The sequence below is a fragment of the Cheilinus undulatus genome, linkage group 15 (assembly GCF_018320785.1).
Source record: "Cheilinus undulatus linkage group 15, ASM1832078v1, whole genome shotgun sequence".
Taxonomy (NCBI): Eukaryota; Metazoa; Chordata; class Actinopteri; order Labriformes; family Labridae; genus Cheilinus; species Cheilinus undulatus.
Window position 1 is genome coordinate 37,085,839 of NC_054879.1, and position 11,403 is coordinate 37,097,241.

General features: G+C 39.4%; 1 protein-coding gene across 2 annotated transcripts in view; it reads right to left on the minus strand.

Moving 5' to 3' along the window:
• pou2f1b (POU class 2 homeobox 1b) overlaps positions 1-6,457 on the minus strand; it is a 31,313-nt gene extending 24,856 nt beyond the window's left edge. Inside the window, exon 1 of one of the 2 annotated variants that reach the window (XM_041806866.1) lies at positions 6,423-6,457. The gene's annotated coding sequence lies outside the window, so the exon portion shown is untranslated. The remainder of the gene's footprint in view (positions 1-6,422) is intronic. The other variant, XM_041806869.1, reaches the window with a different exon arrangement.
• Between the last annotated feature and the right edge of the window lie 4,946 nt (positions 6,458-11,403).

The window sequence follows — 11,403 nt, forward strand, 5'->3', positions numbered from 1 at the left end:
GTCACTCGCTAACAGTGAGAAACTGCAAAGAAGACATCAAATCTTCTCTTGTCTGTGTTGACCTATCCTGGACATAAACTACACCAGAACGGACCTCTTGCCTTATGTTGCCAACTATGTCTGCATTTTTATAGCCTTATGAGATCGTTTACACTACAGATATAATCCACCCTCCCCCTGTTATCTCCCAATGGCTGCAGTAGCATGAGTGGTGTCCGATTCAGGCTCTGCAGATAAACAGAGAGGGAAAAGTCTGTTTCATGCCTCCTCGAAAACACTGATTGCAGTTCAAGGTCTCACATTAGAGTTATAATAAAGACATGCAACCTTGTAAAAGGGCAGCTCGGTCTTTCTAAAAAGATGTCAACAGAACATAGCCTATACTGTAAGTGAGAAAACAGCTATATCTTCTTTGAATAACCTGTTCCAAGCCTTTCCTTTAGAATGGCAGAATTGTGTTAGGGTGGTCAGGTACCAAAATGAAGCACTTAAGAAAAATCTTATAATATCACCTAAAACCATAAATGAATGATGTACTACATTAGTAGGTCCCTATATAAAAGAAGGGCTGAAATAACTATTCAAATCCACAATGTGCTGTGAGTTGCCCCTCTTCATGAATGGCAGGGGAAAAACTGCAAACCATATGTATGTTAGTTGCAGCCTCTCGACGTGCCATGTCCACCAAAACAGTCAGAGTTAACTTGTCTAAATGTGTGATGCTTTTCCTATGTTGCATGTTTGAAACAATACAATCTCTGTTGTTTTGATTATACACTGCCTGGCCAAAAAAAAAGTCACCACCTGGATTGAACTGAGCAAATAGGTACGAGCCTCCTATTGGATGATTACTGCATGAGCGATTATCTTTCAGATGGCAACAAGTTATTTAACCCCAGCTGATGCAATGAGTAACTTCTCATTTCTTAAACAACCATGTAGAAAGACACATCCTGTGGTCGTGGAAAAGATGTTAGTCTGTTTAAGAATGGTCAAATCATTGGCATGCAAAAAAGGCTTCAGTTTGCTAGGGAGCATAAAGATTGGACTCTGGAGGAATGGAAGAAGGTCATGTGGTCTGATGAGTCCTCATGCCTAGTGCCTACTGTTCAAGCCTGTGGGGGCAGTGCTATGATCTGGGGTTGCTGCAGTTGGTCAGGTCTAGGTTCAGCAACATTATGTGCCCAAAGAATGAGGCCAGCTGACTACCTGAATATACTGAATGACCAGGTTATTCCATCAATGGATTTTTTCTTCCCTAATGGCACGGGCATATTCCAAGATGACAATGCCAGGATTCATCGGGCTCAAATTGTGAAAGAGTGGTTCAGGGAGCATCAGACATCATTTTCACACATGGATTGGCCACCACAGAGTCCAGACCTTAACCCCATTGAGAATCTTTGGGATGTGCTGGAGAAGGCTTTGCGCAGTGGTCTGACTCTCCCATCATCAATACAAGATCCTGGTGAAAAATTAATGCAACACTGGATGGAAATAAATCTTGTGACACTGCAGAAGCTTATGGAAACAATGCCACAGCGAATGCATGCTGTAATCAAAGCTAAAGGCGGTCCAACAAAATATTAGAGTATGTGACTTTTTCTTGGTGGTGACTTTTTTTTTTGGCCAGGCAGTGTAGATACTCTACTCAATGAAGTCTTACACCATGATGTTAGCCTCTCATTTAAGTTTGCAAGCAAGTTGGAGAGACTTTTCAACAGAAATGAAGTGACAAACTTACAGCTAACTGTAAACTAGTATGCACTGCGAACTGCCAAGTGCAGGGGTGAGAAATATCTGATGAAAATAAAACAGGCATTCAAAATAATTTCAAGAACTATAATAAGCATCACATTGGTACTTGGTGGTGTCTGATTCAAAAGGCCTCCATTACTGGAAAGATAGTCATCAGTTAGAATCGTTTTATTATATATCACGTTAAGATACGGATAGTTCGCAAATTTAGAGAAATAATATTGATATATTTTTGGCTTATCTTCTAGCCCCCATAAAACCTCTCTAACATTTAGCTGGGAATGGTACTATGTAATCAAACTTGTTTTTTCTAAGTAGTTTCCTCTTTTCATGCCATGGGTTTGTATCAACTTTTTAACATAATCTATCCTGAAATTCTGAAAAACGTTTCTATAGATCATAGCAGAGGCAGACAGCTGGGGACATCTGTTGCTTTATACATGCAACAACTTGTGGATCAACCTCCTATCAAAGGCCCTCATTTATCTACTTTTCTTCCCTATTCCCTGTACCCATGCAGCATAATCTTGGATCCTATTTGACATGAAATAAAAACTTTTTTTCACATTTATCTTGACCTAACCTCGATTTGGTTTTCAGAATCCCAGTCTTAACAGAAATGAGTCAATCACTATCAAACAGTCTGCATTACCTTACTTTATTCACAAGACGTTTTTGGCATTGCAGTGTTTGGTCATGCTGCAGATCACCAGAAACAAGTATTTATCTGTTTAGCGCACAGCACACAGCTCTGATTAGTTATGATTTTCCACCTCCACATTTTAAAAAAGCTTGTCTGACTGGAGCCTTCATGGAGGCCCTCGCAGTGCTTTGAGATGGCATGTCCTGAATTTATTACTGCAAATGATGCATTATTCATAACAACTGTGTTTACACCAATGAATATTCATGATGGAACTACAAGGCTCGAATGAGGGTGGAACTGTAAAACTAATTAAACGAGAAAAGTAGCCTAAGTGTGAGGATGACAGAAGTACTTGTCATCTGTTCTTTAAGTTGCCAAGTTTAAAAAGTTAATCATATATTTTTAAATAAGCCAGCCTTCTTCCAGACAGAGATATAATCTCACAAAAACAACCAAACAAATGATGCCCTCTTACTATATATCCCATTGTTGTTTTTTCTGATGCAAATGAACTCGATCATCTGGGTAGATTTTCCCACAGCTACAACGTTATCACAAATTGATCTAACAAAGACTCAGACACCTTTCTGGCTGACTTCTTTGTAAATGCAACATTAAGTCCAAGCCTGTAATGTGATATCATTTTTAACCATGGGCAAAGTGAAGCCTGTGACTGTCCTCGTAAAAATGCGGGTATGGTATGAATTTTGTGTAATGTGATCACTAAGAATAAAATTTAAATCTTAAGTAGGGCCTGAGACACAGAGCTGAATATCATTATTTTCAAAAAGGCAAAGAAACAGAAGATGTTGCAGTGGTTCTCAAAATCATGTTGCAACTTGTGACAACAGGTATGTCTTTCAAATGATTTTCCCCCCAAAACTCATAACTGCACGTTGCTTCAGGGTACACTACAACAAATGATGGTCTGATCTGAGTCAGACATTTCTTTCTTTTGGGGCTGAAACTCCTGACTTTTTCAACAGTAGTTAATCAGTCAACAGTTTCATGATTAAAGCTCCTGAGAGGAATTTCAAAATGGTTATAAAACACACTGAAATTAATGCCGATGTCTCTATATGACCTGCAAAAGCAACCAAGACCATTAGTGCAGGCACTGATCATTTCTATGAAGGTATTTTCAATGCCTGTAGCTGCAGCTGTGGGGTAGGTGTCAAAAGGAGCTACGGCTAGAAATGCACAAATTGTGAACATTACCAATACTGATGTTATTGTCTAGGCTCAAAAAAATGCTGAATGCTGATACAACATTTTTTTTCATCACTTCTTTTGGTATAATACTCTTAATACACAAACATTTCCTTTCATGTTCTACCTATAGGTGACTATATTTTATATATGATTTTGCAGTTAGATGTACTGCAACAGCACTGAACTGACTGGGAATAACAGAGAGGCATCAGCTATTGATGCCACATCAATTGCTGGTGATGGATTTTTGTCAACAGGGCTGGTAACAAACTTTGTTTACAGTTTCTACAACTAAGAGTCACAGTGAGTAATAAGATTCAATGCTAAAAGATGGAAAACATTTTCAAAATATACACAAGAACAGATCACCAAAGACATAAGACCATAGAGTGTAGACCTATGACCTATGATAAGACCTGACTAACAGCTACACTCTGCTTGCAGTCATATTGACTATGGATAACACGAATCCTTCCTAAAAGCATAACAAATGAAAAACAAAATAAATTCTGGTACAATGTATTGCCTTAAAAACTCATACAATTCTGTCAAAAATGTGTTAATGAATTCTAACAAGGGATGTGTAGGTGAGTGACTGCCTGTGCTTCTGCAGCCAGTCCCAAATGGGCCCGTAAGGATCTGCAGGTTTATGCACTTCCACACTGGCTTCATTTTCTAGCCATGGAGGTCACCACTCAAGAGAGGTCTGCCTGCAGACCATACATCTCTGAAGGCCTCTTTAAAAGACCACTCATTTTGGGTTAGGATACCAAAATTTCAAGAACGTAAGTGCCAGACTTTGGTTATGAACGAAGCGTTGTTGCACTGGAAAATTATGGCAAGTCTGTTGAGAAATAGACAGTGTCTCAGATGAATGACCAGCCTACAGAGCTATGCCGTCTACAGCCAGACTGTCTTGGAGAAGACTTATTGCTCTGTCCACAGGGGGCGCCAAAGTCAATGTAAACCAAAATTTCCCCAAATAAGCTTGAATCCATATATTATTTGATCCATATGTCAGACAATGGCGAGAAAATGATGCATTTCTCAAAGCCCAAGTTGACTAAATCAAACATGTTTTGCTCACAAACATTTTTTTCTGTTTATTATCCTTGTGTAGCAAGGAAACCCCAAAATGTTTAAAGGTTGGAATAAGAAGGGTTTTTTTTTTTAAATTTCCTTTTCCTTTATATATATATATATAATATATAACATTTCAGCTCCTTATTCTCATCTCTCTTTAAAAGTTGCAGACACAGAGACTCTGATAACATTTAGCCGACTTCTCTGGCTAAAAGTTAAGATTCTTCTGTTGTAGATAACATCCATCATCAGTGTACACAAAAGACGGTTAAGTGGTACCGTAATGCAACACACTTTGGATTCCTTTACACAAGCTAAATGGGATCTGCTTGGAGGGAAAAAAGGTGCCATCATGCTGTGTCTTGCCCGGCCATGAAACCGGTGGAGTGAATAGTAAGAATGTCCTGCCTGTTATTATTGTGGCCTTCAGGAAGTGGGCCTCACCACCCCTCCCTGTGCCCGGGGGGATACACAGGTACAATCTTTGTATTCAGCACAGACTCACTCAGTCAAACTCCTTCAACAACGAAGGACACGATACATAGAAAGCCAAGTTGTCATACTTTCGCATTCAGGTGCGATGGGGAGTTATTGAATTAAATATTCGAATGAGGTGGATATACAGATCGCCATCAACATTAACACGGGGGCAGATACTCCCACTTCAAGAGCAGGAAAGTGCTCGGCCCAACTTCAATGAAACTCTGAGCAACAACAAAGGCCAGATGGAGACAGAGTGTGAGCACATCACTAATAACATTGTCTGCACGAGTCAAACGCTGCTTTCCATATTTTAGATGAATTAGATTAACGGAAAATTACATCCTGGACAACGTAACGAAGTTAGGGAAAGGTAACGCTAGCCAGTTAGCCGTTACAAAGACAGACGTTCAAATATGGAAAAAAACGTGTTTTTGCGCCAGTCTTCGGTCATTAAAGCCACAAAGTGTCGTGTTTACGTGCAGTTATTGTGCCGCGCAGGGTGAGCTTCAGCTTCGGTTACTGGAATATGCTGAACTCCGCACTCTGGTCCAAGCAGGCCCGCATGAATAACACAACAGGCTGCTGCTGTGGCTCCACTGCGCCGAGCACAAAAGGCTGAGGGGAAAACGCTGTGCTATAAAATCACGTCGTGCTCAAGGAAACTGAGCTGACACTGTGATTTCTCTAAAAGCCATGCATGCTAGATTTTAATTTATTCCTCCTAAACAGCACGTAAAAGAAACAAGCGCAGCCTCTGCCCGGCTCGCCGAAAAATGAATATGCAAAGCTCTTTCAAACGCTTCACGCCGCTGTGTGCATCAACACAAAGCCAAGCGTTAGCAAGCAAGCTAACGCTAGCCTGCTAGCATCCTCATTTCAATCAAACTGCCTTAGCGAAATATCTAAATATGTCATCTAAGAACCAGAGTCACGTCGGCGATTACTAATAAAATATGCTAAATGATATTTGTCGACAGAGGTATGAATATGTAACGGCGTACAGCCGTCTAATCACACAAAGGGGGGAGGCATGTTTCCATGTAATTTGCCGTCGCACTGCAATAGCTCGTTTCCTCCTCTGTCAAATTACAGTTGGATAGCTGAGTGTAAACTAAAACAGCGGCCAATATAATCCTCATCTGTTAGTCAATCTGCGTTTCATCTGTATTCCGTTTGCCATAAATTGTGAGCAACACAGTTTGAATATGAGTATGAATATGTAAAATGCTGTAATCATTACCTGGTCCTGAACTCTCATCTTGACTCGCTGCTCCTCCGTCCGCCATTTTGAATATTTAACCCGAAATCCCAGCCCTGAGCCTACCAGCTCTACACACACCCACACGCATGCACGGACACAAACACGCACTCGCTCACTCGGACCTGGGCAGAATAGAGAGGGGGTGTGTATGTTAGAGTTATCAGCTTGTTTAAATAATCAACTAGCTTTTAACTTATTTGGAAACAGAGGAGGACCCGAAAAGTTCACACACAGCATGCAGATATAAAGCCACTGCTGTTGACGTTAAAATGCCCAATCACATTACAGTCTACTTAGTTTAAATTGAAAAATAATGTGATTCGTCATGCTAACAGTTATCTTCATGACTCAGACCCCTTTTAGACGTGAATAACAAAGGAATGAGTAAGCTAATGGTACCCAGAAATACAGCTTTGCAAAGGATGGACTTGATTTGTGGCAACAAATGTAGATGCAAGAAAACTATTGAACATTTTTGGTTAGATGTTTCTAATCAAAATTGTTTTAGTTTTATATTTTGAGGGTTTATTTACTTAAATCAGGAAAAGGAGGGTTGTGTGTATTTCTTTCCACTTCTGAGTCTTCTTTGGTGTGGAAGTAGCCTGATCAGGCCTGCCCACAGAATTGACTGGGCCGCTGAAAACCCAGTGAATAGGCCCTCCTAAGGTCAAATTATTTATTGTTGCTGCTTTTTAACCTCTTTAAGTCACTGTTTCCAACCATTCTGACACATTTGTCTCCACATTTAACCATTTTTTGCCCCTATTAGCTAATTATTGCTACTTTCTAACCTCTTTTAATTGATTGACCAGCCAAACTTTGGATTTTTTTTTTTCCACTTTTTATCCAATTTAGCCATTTTCAATCATTTGTTGCCACTTCTTTCCTTCTTCAAACCCATATTTGCAGCTTTATCCCCCCTTTTTTGCCTCTTTTACACCATACTTGCCACTTTTACCCCTCTTTGCTATTGTCTAACTTCTTTTTGCTACTTTATCTGCCCATTTGTATCACTTTTTGTCACCTTTAACTTATTATTCCACTTTTTAACTGCTTTTCACCATGTTTACAATCCATTTTTCCACTTTTTTCCTTTCTTGAGCCTAACCAGCTGCTTTATCCCATTTTTATCCCAGGTAATCTATCTTTTACCACTTTGATCCTTTTTTGCCACTTTTTAACCACTATTCGCCATTTGTTACTGCCAGTTTCGCCATATTAAACTTACTGTTACTGCTTTATCCCATGTTTGGCCACTTTTTCATGTATTTTCATTGCTTTGGCTGTCCCTTTTTCCTTTATTTAACCCATATTTGCTGCTTTATCCCATTTTTGCCTCTTTCAACAGATTTTTGCCACTTCTTCCCAATTTTGCCACAATGCAATAATTTTTCCCCACTTATTTCTGCCAACTTTTGCATATTAAACCTACTTTGCCCTATTTGAGCCCATTTTTGTTACTTTTAACCTATTTTCACTGCTTTGGGTGCCCATTTTTGCCAACTTTTCACCAAGGTTTGCCATTTTTTAACAGCTTTTTATCAATTCACTACCAATTTTTGCCACATTTTTCTTTCTTAACCTGTTCTTACTAGTTTTATCCAATTTTTGCCTCCATTAACCTATTTTTGCCATGTTTGACCCATTTTTGACACTCTTTAACAACTTTTCACCACTTATTTCTGCCAATTTTAACCAATTTTGGTCTTTATTTTGCAACTTTTTAGTTATTTTTCCCTTAATGTTATTACAGTTCCTTCTACTCTATTCTCTGGCATCCAGATGTTTGTGGACATTACTGCATGAAGTCTGACATTACTTTCTAAATAGTTTAGTCTATGTGACCATCCCCTTGTTAACGTTACCATAAAAGAGGTCATTCTGTTTTAAGACAATGGGTTTACATTCTGAAAAGGCTATATTGTATTACAACATAAATCAATAAATTTATTTTTTTCTTACTTTGATAAGAGTGGTTATTATTAAGGTTAAGTATTAAATATGATTACCACAGATTTACTTTACAATGAACCATGATCTTCCTGACCTCCCTGGGCCACCCATTTGACTGGGCCCTATATTCCCCCTTTTATCCCTCCTTATGGGTGGCCTTAAGCCTGATTAAGTTGTTGTTTTGTTTTACTTTTCCTGCTTTGAGAGCTGCAAAATGTATGCACACGCAAACATTCTTTCTCGTAGATTTAGTCTGTGTTCAGATAATTTCAAAATGTCTTTGTCTAAAGCACCTCTGTATACAGCACACTTATGGAAAAACTATAAGAAATCAAGCATGCAGAGGCTTTATAGCCTATAATGATGGGCTGAGATTACAAGACCAGGATGCTGCAATGTAAGTGAAATGTTAGTAACTGCAAGATTTTAACCCTCTATGTGCAGTATTATGACATTTTCTGTATAAATTGATCTGCCAACTTGATTCCACAGGGACTGAAATTATTTTGGCTCTGAGTGACATCAGATACAGTACTGTTAGACACACGTCACCATTATGGAGACACTGGCACAGTTGCATGTTTTGAGTGGAAGCTTATTTTAATAGTTTTTTATAAACTAAATTTAAATTACATACTTTCATTGTGCCTTTATGAAAACATTTATGTATTGTGCTGTCCTTTTCTGTGTTGTTTTGTCATCTTTTTTTATCTGGACCTTGAGTCTGTAAAGACATTTGAAGCCTGAACTGAAACATACCTTTTTGAACTGCTTTTCATCCCGTAGCCTTATTCCCATTACTTGTTCATTTCTGAGGGAAAATAGAAGCATATTCATACTTGCACTAGCAAATTTAGTCCAGAAACCATGCCATATCTTTCTGAAATATTTACTTCAATAACATATTGTTGAAATTTGTAACCTTTCCTTGACCAGAGAAAGTTATTTTCACTTCTCCAATATGTTGAGTTGTAAATTAGGGGCCTATTTCCTTTTTATCACTGCCACTTCCTGAAATTTGTGTATTGATCTGGTCTGCCAGGATAATCCCCAGACAATATCACTATTTGACTCACTCTAGCATAAAAATGACTAAAAATGTTAGCAACTTCATTTGTGTAACTTAAGCTGGCACTTCTATAAACTGAAATATACACTGCCTGGCCAATAAAAAAAGTCACCACCAAAAAAGGTGACACACTCTAATATTTTGTTGGACCGCCTTTAGCTTTGATTACAGCATGCATTCGCTATGTCATTGTTTCAATAAGCTTCTGCAATGTCACAAGATTTATTTCCATCCAGTGTTGCATTAATTTTTCACCAAGATCTTGTATTGATGATGGGAGAGTCAGACCACTGCGCAAAGCCTTCTCCAGCACATCCCAAAGATTCTCAATGGGGTTAAGGTCTGATCTCTGTGGTGGCCAATCCATGTGTGAAAATGATGTGTCATGCTCCCTGAACCACTCTTTCACAATTTGAGTCCGATGAATCCTGGCATTGTCATCTTGGAATATGCCCGTGCCATTAGGGAAGAAAAAATCCATTGATGGAATAACCTGGTCATTCAGTATATCTCATTCTTTGGGCACATAATGTTGCTGAACCTAGACCTGACCAACTGCAGCAACCCCAGATCATAGCACTGCCCCCACAGGCTTGTACAGTAGGCACTAGGCATGATGGGTGCATCACTTCACCTGCCTCTCTTCTTACCCTGATGCACCCATCACTCTGGAACGGGGTCAATCTGGACTCATCAGACCACATGACTTTCTCCCATTCCTCCAGAGTCCAATCTTTATGCTCCCTAGCAAACTGAAGCCTTTTTTGCATGCCAATGATTTGACCCTTCTTAAACAGACTAGCATCTTTTCCATGACCACAGGATGTGTCTTTCGACATGGTTGTGTAAGAAATGAAAAGTTACTCATTGCATCAGCTGGGGTTAAATAACTTGTTGCCAGCTGAAAGATAATCGCCCATGCAGTAATTATCCAATAGGAGGCTCGTACCTATTTGCTCAGTTCAATCCAGGTGGTGACTTTTTTTTTGGCCAGGCAGTGTAGGTTAAAGAACAAAATACATAGAGGGAATACAGTAAGTAGGAAAATGGAGTCCTCCATCAAAAGTTTAAACCTGCCTCTGAATGATGTGTAAAAATATTTACAGTTTTATGCGAGGGCTTTGGCAGTTTGACCCGCTGGCAAAGACAGGCTATTACCTGGGGCCTGGTGCTCCAAGGGGCTTAAAGGTACAATCAAATTAATAAAGATGTGCATCAAATGTGAAGTGCTCACCATTACTGAAGGGTAGTTCAAAATCATATATGTTGCTTGTTTGTGTTTAAGAATTCATGACCCCTGCATTACCATTTGGTAGTTCAAAATCATCAGAGGGATTTTACCATTCACATTGTAGGGCCAGCTGTCATTGTAGGGCCAGCTGTCATTGTAGGGCCAGCTGTCTTAACCATTACACCACAGTGGACAGGCAAATATATTTACTAGAATGCTTTTGACACAGCTGGATGTTTACATGAACACAAGGTAAAACAGCAAGTATACAGCATCTTTGGCCCCTATGCTCTTGAGTACCGGTATGGACTGGATAATGGGGCAGGTAACAGGGGCAGCAAACTGTGGAGTATAATTTGGCAAACTCCAGATCCCTGCTCTGGACTTTGCTGATCATGCTGTGATCCTTGCAGATGCTGTGTTATTTTTATTCCAGATGTGCACACCTTCCAAAAAGTTCAACTTTTGTCTTGTCAGTCCACAGAATATTTCTCCAATCATCAAGATGTTTCTTGGCAAATGTGAGACGAGCCTTTGTGGGTTTTTTTTTTTTTTTTTTTGTCAGCAGTGGTTTTGGTCTCGGAACTCTCCCATAGATGCCATTTTTTGCCCAGTGTCTTTGTTATGGTTGAGACATGAACTCTGACCGTAACTGAGGCCAGTGAGACCTGCAGTTCTTTGGTCATCGTTGCACTCTTGGAGTCATT